A 12,504-nucleotide genomic window follows, 5' to 3' on the forward strand; every position below is an offset into this window, starting at 1 on the left:
CTATCTGTCTGTCTAATCATCTATCGTGTATCTATCATCTCTATCACTATCTTTTTATCTATCATGTATCTATCTATCTATCTATCTATCTATCTATCTATCTATCTCTCTATCTATCTATCTATCTATCATTCATCCAGAGAGATACGCAACATTTATGTGACAGAACATGTAATTTTAGCCTTTTATTTATTTTTAGATTTATTTATCTTATTTTATGGGTATGAGTGATTTGCTTGCATGTGTGTGTGTTCACCATGTGAATACCTAGTGCCCTCAGAGGTCAGAGGAGGGTCTTGGATCTCCTGGAACTGGACTTAAGGACAGTTCTGAGCACCACTGGGGTGCTGGACACTGAACCTGGGTCCTATGCAAGAACAACAGCTGAGCCATCTGTCCAGCTGAGATTAATTTTGTCTTTCTTACCCCTCATTGCTCCTCTTCGTTCCTTCTCCCTAGAGTACAATTTTTGCACGTAGTCATAAGGTGTGTATTAGTCAGGGTTCTCTAGAGCCACAGAACTTATGAATAATCTCTATAAAGTAGGGGAATTTGCTATGGTGAATTACAGTCTGTAGTCCAACTCCCCAACAATGGTCATCTATGAATGGGAAGTCCAAGGATCTAGTAGTTACTCAGTCCCACAAGACTAGTAGAGTCCAACAGATGTGCTGGTAAGTAAATACAAGCAGGAGAAGACTGAACCTTCCTTCTTCCAATGTCCTTATGTAGGTCTCTAGCAGAAGGTGTAACCCAGACTAAAGGCATGTATCACCATGCCTGGATCTGACCCATGCTGACCTTGAACTCAGAGATCTCCTTGCTTTAGTCTCCTGACATTCATAGCCACTATGCCTCAAGATCGCCATGACAAGATCTAGGTCAAAAACTTCTATCTCCCAGCCTCAAGATCTGAACCACAGGTGAGCCTTCCAATTCTGGATTGCAGTTCATTCCAGATACAGTCAAGTTGACAACCAGGAATAGACATTACAAGGTGTACGCGCCTTGTAGGTACACTTGTAAAAGTCAAATTGTTTTATTTAGTTGTAGAAATTTTAGTCATGAATATGAGCTGAATTACCACAAATTACTTTTTAAACACTTATCTAGGTTGTACCACATTTTACTCTATATAGTGTTACTAAGGGTTCTTCAAATCTTAAACCATTCTTGCATGTTGAAGTAGGCCTGTTTCGACACAGCACACTCCCTTTCTGCATGTGTTGCTCCATTTGTTTCATAGATGACATTAGCAGTAAAATGGATTTGATGTTCTTTTTGTTGTTACAAAAGACCATGTAAAACATGGTCGTGCTTTGACTGCGAATGCCCCCATAGGTTCACGTACTGTAATACTTGGTCCCTATCTGGAGAACAGACTTCCATCAGATACGATTGTGGCCACATGCTCCTGCCACCGCACAGCAGCCTGCTGTCATCATACCTTACTAACAGGATGCTCTCGCAAACCATGAGCCAAAATAACCCTTTATTCCTCTTGGTTGTTTCTGCCATGCATTTCATCTCAATAATAAGAGTAACTAATAGAACATTATTCTATATTGGCTTGTAATTTTCCTTTTAAAAAATGGTCTTGTTAGGTAAACTGAGGCCCCAGAGAAGAGATGAATAGAGAGATTCTATTCTCTGGGAAAGTTTAGGTACAAGAAATATTATTTCATGCTTAAGCACCTGGTTAAATTTATCAGCAAATTGATCTGATTCCAAAGTTTTCCCTTTTGAAAGCTTCAAAGTATGTATTCCCCACAGTTGAAACTGATCCTCTGTCATCTGCCTGGTGATGCAGGACATGGAATCTTTCTGCGTATCTTTTCGGTTTTCTTGTTTGTTTGTTTGTTTGTTTGTTTGTTTTTTGTTATTGCCAGCTAGTTCCCTTTTAGGCTGTGCCAGTGAGAATCACTGCAGGAGATCTGGTGGATGTGAAGGAGAGAGATAACTATCCTTAAGTGTGGTTTCCCTGGGACTTCCTGTCTGTTTTGGTCAGCATCAGGAGCTTCCTTTTGTCCCTCGGTAGCTGATGTTATTCCAGTGCAGAGGGCTGCCCCTCCTTTGCCCTTGGAAGCACCTGTCTCCCTGTACACTTTCAGAAGCACCAGCCACTGGTACGCCACCCTCAGAGGGTTGCAGTTTTTGTTGTGTGGGTTCCATCCAAAGCTTCTAAGAATACCTATTACTCTAGTTCTAGGGGAACTTGGTGCTCCCCAAAGTTGCTCATTCGCTCGATAAAGTATAAAACATTAATGTTTTATTTTGCCTTGCGGGTTTCTCTAGGATAAACTTTTCGCCAAAGAGAGCCAGGTTCTGGTCCTCCAAACTTGTGAATGTGTTATTTGACATGGCAAAAGGTGCTTTGCGGACATGATTAGTTGATCTGAGGTGGGAAGATTATCCTAGTTCACCTGCCTGGTCCCAAGTAATCACAGGGTCCTCATGAGGGGAAGGAAGTTGAGTAGAGTCCGAGAAAGAAAGCAGGTACAGAGTATGGGCTGGAGCAATGAAGGGGGTGGGGGTGCTGACATAAGACATGCAGATGGCTTCTAGACGCTGGGAAAGGCAAGGAAACAGCTTGTCCCCAGGGATTAACTTCAAAAGGAACATAGTTCTGTCAAGACTGATTTAACCCAGTGAAGCTATTTTGGACTTCTGACTTCAGAGCTGAAAGGTAACGAATCTGTGTTGGGAGCTGGAGAGATGGCTCAGCAGTTAAGAGTTCAGTCCTCAACACCTAAGTCCGGCAGCTTACAACTTCCTATAACGACAGCACCAGAGGGTCTGATACCTTTTGGCTTCTGTAGGAACCTGCACATAGCCCCCTCCCTACCCCCTGCCCTCTACTACATACATAGGCATGATTAAAAATGAGCTCAATAGGGGTTGGGGATTTAGCTCAGTGGTAGAGCGCTTGCCTAGCAAGCGCAAGGCCCTGGGTTCGGTCCCCAGCTCCGAAAAAAAGAAAAAAGAAAAAAAAATGAGCTCAATAAATCTGTGTTGTCTAAGTCACTAGTCTGTGATAATTCGCCCCAGCAATAATAGAAGACTACTTCATTTACATGGTTAGAATTCTACATCAAATTCTTTCTGTTAAAATACAGACCATAGTTTCCTGTCTTAGTTATTGTTCTATTACTGTGAGAGACACCATGACCAAGGAAGCTCTTACAAAAGAAAGCATTTAAATTAAGGATTATATAACAGGTTCAGAGGTTTAGTCCATTATCATCATGGTGGGAAGCATGGTAACACACAGGCAGACATGGTGCAGGAAAAGTAGCTGAGAGCTATATTCTGTTTTTCAGGTAGCAAAAACGAGAGGCAGAGACAGAGACAGAGACAGAGACAGAGACAGAGACAGACAGACAGACAGACACACACACACACACAGAGAGAGAGAGAGAGAGAGAGAGAGAGAGAGAGAGAGAGAGAGAGAGAGAGAATCTGTGCTTGGTATAGGTTTTTGAAACCTCAGAGCCCACTCCCAGTGACACATCTCCTCTAACAAGGCCACACCTCCCAATCCTTCCCAAACACTTCAACTGGGGATTAAGCATGTAAATCTATGAGCCTATGGAGGCCATTGTCATTCAAACCACCACAGCTGTCATGCTTTGATCTGACTTTTGGTCTCAGATCACACTCTACCTATGTGATGCAGAATCAACCAATTAGTTGAATCACTTCAATCAATTTATTGAGAAAAAGAATGAGTTGAGTAACTGATCAAAGGTTGTGACACTGGACCTCGCCTACCTAAACCACAGTGGAAACACACCTGTTGTGGTTCTGAAATGAATAAAAGGTAGATGCCAGGGGGCCATCAGCATTCATCCCTCTTTGCTTCCTGACTGTGGTTGCAATGTGACTTGTGGCTGGAAGCTCCTGCTGCTGTAATGCCCTGCCATTATGAAGCAAATTCTCAAACTGTGAAGGAAATAAACCCTACTCCTTTACTTTTGTCATCCCCTTTTTTTGGTCACAATAATAAGAAAAAACACTCACTATACCCTCCCAAAGGAAAGATTCATGGCCTGTATGGGCAGCAGAGCAATTGGTTACTGTTATAATTCACATTTCTTTGTTTGCATTTTCTCATAAGTATGTATGAGTGAGATCCAATCCGTAAAGCTTTTAAAGAAGCAGCTAGCAAGAAACCAGGAAGGGTGGTGTGTAACTGTAATCCTGACAGTTAGAAGCCTTAGACAGGAGCTTCTCAAGTTTGAGGTCAGCCTGGGGTATATAGGAAGATCCTGTCTCAAAACCAAAAGAACGTAAAACAAATAAAAAAAAACCAAACAAACAATAATATGAGAAAATAAATCCATTGTCTCTTCTTTCCATGGTACCTTGTGCCTGTACTATGCCTGACTTTGTTCAGCAGGTGTCTTAGGATTTCTATTGCTGTGATAAAACACCATGACCAAAAGCAATTTGGGGAGAAAAGTATTTGCCTCATCTTATAACTTTTAGATGATACTCCATTGCTGAGAGAAGTCAGGGCAAGAGCTCAAGGCGGGATGCAGGAACTGAGGTAGAAGCCCTGGAAGGACAAGGCTTGCTGCCCACAATATGGAGCCTACCCACATGAATCATGAATGAAGAAAATGTACGATGGGTTTCCCTGTAGGCTGATGCCATGGAAGATTTTCCTCAATTGAGAGTCACTCTTCCCAAATAACTCTAGCTTGTGTCAACCTGACAAAAGCCTAACCAACACAGCAGGGGTGTCAGAGACCCAAGAGCATAGAAATGAGAGCTCTGTGGCCCAAGCAATTCCTTCTTGCATTGAAACTACGATCTTTCACAAGACAGCACTGTGGCTTAAGCCCGAAGAAATCAATCTCTTATAGACAGGGTTCATCCAGTGATGAAAGGCTTTGCTAATGGAACATATTGGAAAGAAGACCAAGTCTGGAGAAATCAGGCTATGCAATTGCCAATTTCATGAAAAGCGGTTCCAACACCAAGAGGCCCTCTACTTCTGGGCCAAAGATCACTCAAGAGCTTGATCTTCAATCTGCAATGGCAGACTGTAGCTCTGTGACGCCGAATAGCTCTCTTCTGTGGAGGGAGGTTTCTGCTCGGTCTCTGTGAGTGTGTGTAAGGAGCGCACCTACTCAGGCAAACTGCTTTGCTCTCGGTTTTGTCAAGTTTGCCCCAACGATTGGCTAGGACAATAGCAGTCAGGTTGAAGGATGTTTGGATGTTAAAGGATTCCAAACACCCACTTAATGTGGCTTTAAGAATGGTAATGTAACATATTATAACAATAACATGCTTCTGGTCTTTCCATAAAACAACACTGTTACATTGCATGTGGCCATTTGTATCTTTTAAAAGTAAGCTAAAGGGAGGTGGCGGGGCTTCTAGAGTGCCTCTCTCACAAGCATGGGGATGGGAGTTGGACATCAGGACCACGTAGCAGTTCTGGAAACAGTGGTGTGGACTTGTACTCCAGGGGAGGGGGAGATGAATTGCTGAGATCTGCATTCGGGGAGAGATGGTGTCATAAAGGATATGGACAGTTTTTAACCTTTATTTAAAATGTTTGAGAATTTTATATATGAGTATTATATTTACATAACTTCAACCCCTCTCTATCTCCCCCAGCCCTTCCATGTCATCCTACTTCCTCTCATATTCATGACCTATTCTTTAATCTTTTAGACTCTCTGTCTCTGTCTGTCTCTGTCACACAAGTAGAAGAGGCCCAGAAGTAGAGGGCCTCTTGGTGTTGTTTTTTTTTTTATTTTATTTTATTTTTTTTTGTATATGTCTGTTTTTAGAGCTGACCATTGGGAGGGACTAACTAGCCCATTAGGGAGTTCTTGCCTGGAGAGGACTAATTCTCTCTTTTAATAGTTATTCATTTTCTGTAGCTCTTCATCTAGAGGTGGAGCCTATGAGGTTTCCCGCACCACATTGGAATGTCAGCTTGGGTTGTTAACTGTGTGCAGATCCTGCTTAGGTGCCCACCATTTTAAGATTCATGGATACAGTTTCCTCGATGTATCTAGAAGACACTTTCTCACAGCAGACATCCTGATAGTCTGTCTTTGATAGTCTTTATGCCACCTACTCCACGATGTTTCCTGCGTCTTAGGTGTAGGGCTTGTGTGGTCAGTATACCAGTAAGGGCTAGGCATTCCATAGTCCAACCTGCATTGGCCCTGCATTTTGACCTGTTGTGGCTTTCTAAAATGGATCTTTTCTGTTGCAAAAAGATGCTTCTTTGATTAGAAGTGAGATCTCCCCTCCTCTGTGGGTATAAAGGTTTAGAGTATAGTTAGAAATCGCACTGGTCTTAGGAAAGTAGCAGTAACAGGTTCTGCTCTAGGGTCCATGCTCTCATGAGGCAAGGGTTGTTGGCTAGGCTTACAGTACCGGGCATGGATCCCTCCCAGAGAGTTGGCCTTACGTCCATTTAGAGTTGTTACCCTCCAGATGAAAGCAACACTGGGGGTATCTTATCATGCTGGCCATATTGTGTTTTGGAGGCCATAGCAAGCAGGACTCTTGATTGCTTTTCCCCACTGGCAGCTTGTATAGCTAGCACACACACACACACACACACACACACACACACACACACACACACACCAATAGGTACCTACATACTCCTTCCTCTGTACACATGAATACCCACATACCCACAACCCCCCCACATACACACATATACACCCACATCCCCCACACACCAATACCCCCCTCACACCTCAAAAGTGCATTTAAAAGTGTACAAAAGTGAATTTAAAAGAAGAAAGAAATGATCTTCTAATTTGGGGTAGCTAATGAGGATTGTCAAAGGACGGGGCTCTTTGGAATTTAAGTGCTCTACAGGGCAGAGGTATTGTTGTAAAAATATAATAATAAAAAATGTATTGTTGTCTTTTACCTCGCTAGGTCCAGCACCGCGGTGCCCCAAGATATCTCCTAGATATCTTGTCAGAAACACATCCCAACTCTGCGGTGACCCAGACCAGTCGCCCCACACTCCATTACACTTAAATCTACACATTAAAGAACACACAACACAATAACCTTAGATTCAATTGATACGATATAATTGCCCACCTAAACATACTGAAAGATCCCCGAAGAGAGACCCTTTCTAAAGTCTTGGGAAATCGCGGACCCCAGACACAGAGAGACCATTTTGGATGTAATAAGCAAAGGCGAGGTTTATTAAGGAGACCTATTACAGAGATCTCCGGCCGACACATATCCCGCGCAGGAGACAGAGGTGTCGACCCGGAGAGGCTGGGAGAAAGAGCATTTAAAGGCAGAGGCTGTGAGCCCAGGGGATGGGGGATGTCAAAGGGGAAGGCACCACAAGTTACAGGATTGTTTTATGGCTCCAGGAGATAAGGGGATGCCAGAAGGTTTTATGGCCCCCTGGTTCCTGGAACAGAGCTACTAAATCAGGAGAAGGGTAGGGTCTTCAGGTCCTCATTATTTTTAAAAGTTTGTCAAAATTGATGAAACATCTATATTTGAAACACCTCTGGTTAGGCTTGGGCCGCCGGTTTCTTGGAGTGCTCTCTGTAGGACGCAATGGCTGGAAAGCACAAGTAGGGGCTTAAATAAACATCACAGGGGCAGAACAAAGAACAGTTACTCACACCAGGTGATAAGCAAAGTAGTTCTCTTGTATTTCTTTTCTTTATCTTTATGGCCTGCTGCTCCTGAGTTTGTGGCTTTTGGGGCTTACTCTTTTAATTTTATATTTTTAAACCTTAAATTCGTATAATTTCCTTTCAATACAAAGCCCAGTACCATCCATCCCTTAAGAACATTCATAACAACCTGTAAATACACAGAGCAGAATCTTTTTTTTTTCTTTTTCCTTTTTTCGGAGCTGGGAACTGAACCCAGGGCCTTGCGCTTGCTAGGCAAGAGCTCTACCACTGAGCTAAATCCCCAACCCCCACAGAGCAGAATCTTAAGGTCAGCCTCCATCTTCCTGCCACGGCTTCTCTCTCCTGTCTCTTCCTCCTTTCCGTTCCAGTCTCCTCTTCCTTCAAACTTCTCTGCCGCCCATCCTTCCTTCTCCTCCAATGACAGGCCTCCTTCTATCCTGTCCCTGCCCCTCACCTGTACTTTACAGATTCAATGGGGAGAAGGTTCTGGTGAAGTCACCTGATTCCTGAACAAGTGACTAGGCAGCTGTCCTTGGGGCAGTGGAATTAGCATCAAAATACAGATGACTCCAGGGCAAACCACAGCACAGAGGAATCAGGACAAAAGGTGACATTGAGAAGCCAAATTGTGAAAGACTAGAAAAATTCAGAAAATATCCAAGGTTTTACAAAGTATCTGTTTGTACTAAAAATCTGTTCCTTCTTCCAAAGTCAGTACATGGTCCCAGTGAAGGACCTTCCTGTGTGACCTTTCACAACTCAGTAGGGACCTTCCCTTAGAGAGACCGGACAGAGTCTCTAGTGAAGCACACAAAGACCTTAGAAGGCGCCTGTAGTGAGGTTTGGTTCCTTTAAAAACCCAGTTACATCCTTTTGGAACTGGGTTACTTTACTCAGGATGATAGTCTCAAGATCCATCCATTTGCCTGTAAAATCCATGATGTCTTTGTTTTTCACAGCTGAATAGTATTCCATTGTACAAATGCACCTCATTTTCTTTATCCATTCTTTGCACTGCCACCAGCAATGGAGGAGTGTCCCCTTGCTGCACATCCTCGCCAGCATCTGCTATCACTTGAGTTTTTGATCTTAGCCATTCTCACTGGTATCAGATAGAATCTCAGGGTCGTTCTGATTTGCATTTTTCCAATAACTAAGGACCTTGTACATTTCCTTAAGTGCTTCCGGGTCATACAAGATTCCTCTGTTGAGAGCTCTGTAGCTCTGTGCTCCATTGTTTAATTGGGTTATTTGGGTCGTTGGTGTTTGCCTTATCAAGTCTAGCATGGCTGTCCTCCTGGAGGCTCTATCATCATAGACTCAGACAGATGCAGACACCCACAGCCAAACAGTGGATGGAGCCTGGAGCCTTATGGAAAAATAGGAGAAAGAACCGCAGCTCCTAAGAGAATAGAAACTCCATAGGAAGATCAACAGAATCAACTAACCTGGACCTTGGGACTCTCAGAGACTGAACTACTAACTAAAGAACATACACGGGTTGGACCTAGGCCTCTGCACACATATGTAACAGATGTGCAGTTTGGTCTTCATATGGGTCCTGAACAACTGGGGAAGGGGCTATCCCAATAGCTGTTACCTGTATGTCAGATATGTTCTTCTAGCTCCGCTGCCTTTTCTGGCCTCAGTGGGAGAGTATGTGCCTATCCTCACAAAAACTTGAAGTGCCAGCATTGGGGAATAACCGGGAGGGGGAGCACCTGCTTAGAGGAGAGGAGAAGGAGATGGAGGGATTGTGGGAGGGGCTAACTGAGAGGGGAGTAGTGAGCAGTATGCAAAGTGAATAAGTAAATAATAATAATAATAATAATAATAATAATAATAATAATAATACCCAGTTATGTTATGTGAATATGCTGTTGTTTTAATCCCAGATGTGGAATAATGGGCTGCTTCTGTTTGTCCACAGCTGTTAACTATGTTGCCTCATGTTCTGGGAGGGATGTGATTTTTACCGGCTACAGATAGTTTAATTCTGGGGTCTTTGGAGAGGGAAGAAAGGCCTGAGCCCCGAGAGGGGTGGGAAGTGCTCTGTAGAAGAAAGTGGCTGCTGCTTGTTCCTGCTGGTTCCTGCTGCTGTGTGCTGTTGTGTTTGATATTGCAGGTTTGCTGGGCTGCTGGATATTCTGACGAGGAAGATTGGACTTGCCCCAGGAACCCAATGCACCTGGTCAGGAGGACATGGCCTAGAGAGAGGTCTATGTCCCCCTTTCCTCTAACCTTTCTCTCCTATCTAGTGTTGGGGGCTTGGAAGGGATTAGGGAGGGATGAGGGTTGGAAGGGAGGTAGAGGTAATAGAACCCAGTAAAATAGTAAAAACAAATAATCTAACAGGTCCCCCTCACACACACCAGAATGACACCACCCAGGACAATGTACAGGCTTGGCCATCCTTCCTCCAAAACACATCCCCCCACCCAGTAGAGCCAAAGTTAATAGAACAGTGACACGGAGACTGAGGAGAAATCAAGTAAGCAAGTATCAAGAGCATTCTAAGAATCCACCTGCTTCAACCATTCACGGCCAACCACCCCGTTTAGAGAGAATCTTCACTCATTCACTAAGCGCCACTGCTGAACTTTTAGCATCCTTTTGGACTCATTTCCTTTTTGCTAACAGGACCACTTGAACTACAGGATGTGGACGATCAACTCATCCTTCCTCATTATCCAGAAGGGTTTGAGAAGTGTGATGACAGCTAAGATTGTACTTTCCCAGTGTCTCCTCTCTACTTACTGCAATCCCAGTGTACACTTAGGCAGCGATGTCTCATACATGGACAACCTTATGCAAACCTCAGGCTACTGAAACCTTACTAGCTGGGGTTGTAATGTTCTAGAATATCTGCCACTTAAGTATAGGGCCCTAAGGCCAGTCTCCAGTATAGTAACAAAAATGAAAAGTATCCCTACTGGGAAGCAACTAGAGTGCTGGGAAATCCAATCAAGAACTATTAACACAGAGGAAAGAAAGACGGCCATCTTAGTCAAGGTTTCCATTGCTGCAAAGAAACAACATGGCCAAAAAACAACCAGGGGAGGAAAGGGTTAAGTCAGCTTAAACTTCTGCATGCATTGCTGTTCATCATCAAAGCAAGTCAGGACTGGAACTCAAGCAGGGCAGGAACCTGGAGGCAGGAGCTGATGCAGAGGTCATGGAGGGGTGCTGCTTATTGGCCTGCTCCTCATGGCTTGCTCAGTCTGCTTTCTTTTTTTTTTTTTTTTTCATCTGTGACTCCAGACAGGATCCAAAGAGGAAGTGCAGTTTTCCTCTCTGGGTTTTATGGAGACTTCCTTTACCCTTCTGTGTTAGTCAGTCTGCTTTCTTATAGAACCCAGAACCACCTGCCCAGGGAATGGCACCACCCACAGTGGGTTGTGTCCTCCCACATCAATCATTAATTAAGAAAAACACTTTACAGCCAGGTCTTATGGAGACATAGTCTCAATTAATGTTCCCTCCTTTCTGATAACTCTAATTTATGTGTCAAGTTGACATAAGATTAATCAGCCCAACAAGAAAATGCAGGACGTTCTTAGTGTTAATGAACACATATGTATGATTTTTTTTTTAGGCATATGGTTGTGTCTCTAATAAATTAAAGGTAAATGTGCTAGCCTGTGTTGGCAAGGCTGGGGAAACAGGTCTGGCTCTGGGAATCAGATAAGTCAAGAATGTTCCCTGCTGGGTCACAGTTTCTAATTTTGGATGAAGTCATGTAGTCTGTGGGACATTCAAGAACATAGCTATAGGAAAACAAGATCCCTCAAATCTCACTTTAGATTTACACATGTTGAAACCTCAATGGAAAGAAATTTGACAAAGTCTGTCCCAATCACTGAAGCATCTGTCTTTTGGCCCAGCAGCCCTACCTCTGAGTGTCTGCTTTTTTCCCATAGGCAAACTTCCACACATGCAATAAATAGCATTGGCACAGTGCCCATGGTCACACTGGAAATAGTCAAATTACTTTGCCGTCTACAACAAACTGGGTCATAAGGCATTTGCATAGTGGGTATTACAGGGACTCTCTCTACAAACTGTGTGACATGTTGACAAGGACAAAAAACTAAAATCACCCCCTCGTGTTCCCCCGTTTTTAAAAAAATCCAACAGCATTTTTTAAAATGCAAACTTCTTTGCTTTATTTTGCTTTTCGAGACAGGTTTTCTCTGGCTTGGTGGCCTTGAGTGTCCTGGAACTTGCTCTGTAGACCAAGATGGCCTCAAACTCACAGAGATCTACCTGCCTCTGCCCCACAAGTGCTGGGACTAATGACATACTCCTTTTTAAAATATTGTTCAGAAAAAGAGAAGTCCTGCTGTGGTGGCTCACATCTATGATCCAAGAACTTCGGGAGCTAAGACAGAAGGCTCAGGTGTGCAGAACCACCCCGGGCTCCACAGTGAATCCAAGGCCAGTGTGGGCTACCTGAGACCTTGCTGAAAGAGAAAAAGAGCAGTGGGGAGGAGGGACAGGGAGAAGCAGAAAGGAGGGAGAGGGGAAAGAAAGGAGGAAAGAAGGGAGGAAAGGAGAAAGACTTTGAAGTAAACATGTTTTCAGTTAGCAGAAAGAATAAATTCAAGAGTGAAAGGGAGAGAGAGAAGGGCACATGCACACATATGCAGGGGGGGAAGAGAAAGAGGGGGAAAGAGGGAGAGGGGGGAAGAAGAAGGAGGAGGAGGAGGAAGAGGAGAAGGAGAAGGAGAAGGAGAAGGAGAAGGAGAAGGAGAAGGAGAAGGAGAAGGAGAAGGAGAAGGAGAAGGAGAAGGAGAAGGAGAAGGAGAAGGAGAAGGAGAAGATCACCTGGAATTGACTGTCTATG

General features: G+C 43.7%; 1 protein-coding gene, 1 long non-coding RNA gene and 1 pseudogene across 4 annotated transcripts in view; 2 read left to right on the plus strand and 1 right to left on the minus strand.

The window, feature by feature from the left end:
* Window positions 1-12,504, plus strand: part of Erich1 (glutamate-rich 1) — a gene marked incomplete at its 5' end in the record, with an annotated part of 52,793,804 nt that overhangs the window by 23,102,690 nt on the left and 29,678,610 nt on the right.
* LOC120097416 (uncharacterized) overlaps window positions 1-12,504 on the plus strand; it is a 29,615-nt gene that overhangs the window by 14,413 nt on the left and 2,698 nt on the right. Inside the window, exons 2-3 of one of the 4 annotated variants that reach the window (XR_015639908.1) lie at window positions 9,784-9,875; window positions 11,845-12,057. The exons of 1 other annotated variant lie outside the window; for it this stretch is intronic. This is a non-coding gene — a long non-coding RNA (uncharacterized LOC120097416). The remainder of the gene's footprint in view (window positions 1-9,783; window positions 9,876-11,844; window positions 12,058-12,504) is intronic. 2 more of the 4 variants (XR_015639909.1, XR_015639906.1) reach the window with 2 other exon arrangements.
* On the minus strand, window positions 10,906-11,041 carry LOC120097625 (small nucleolar RNA SNORA26; annotated as a pseudogene).

The sequence above is a fragment of the Rattus norvegicus genome, chromosome 16 (assembly GCF_021556685.1).
Source record: "Rattus norvegicus strain SHRSP/BbbUtx chromosome 16, alternate assembly SHRSP_T2T, whole genome shotgun sequence".
In the NCBI taxonomy this organism is placed as follows: domain Eukaryota; kingdom Metazoa; phylum Chordata; class Mammalia; order Rodentia; family Muridae; genus Rattus; species Rattus norvegicus.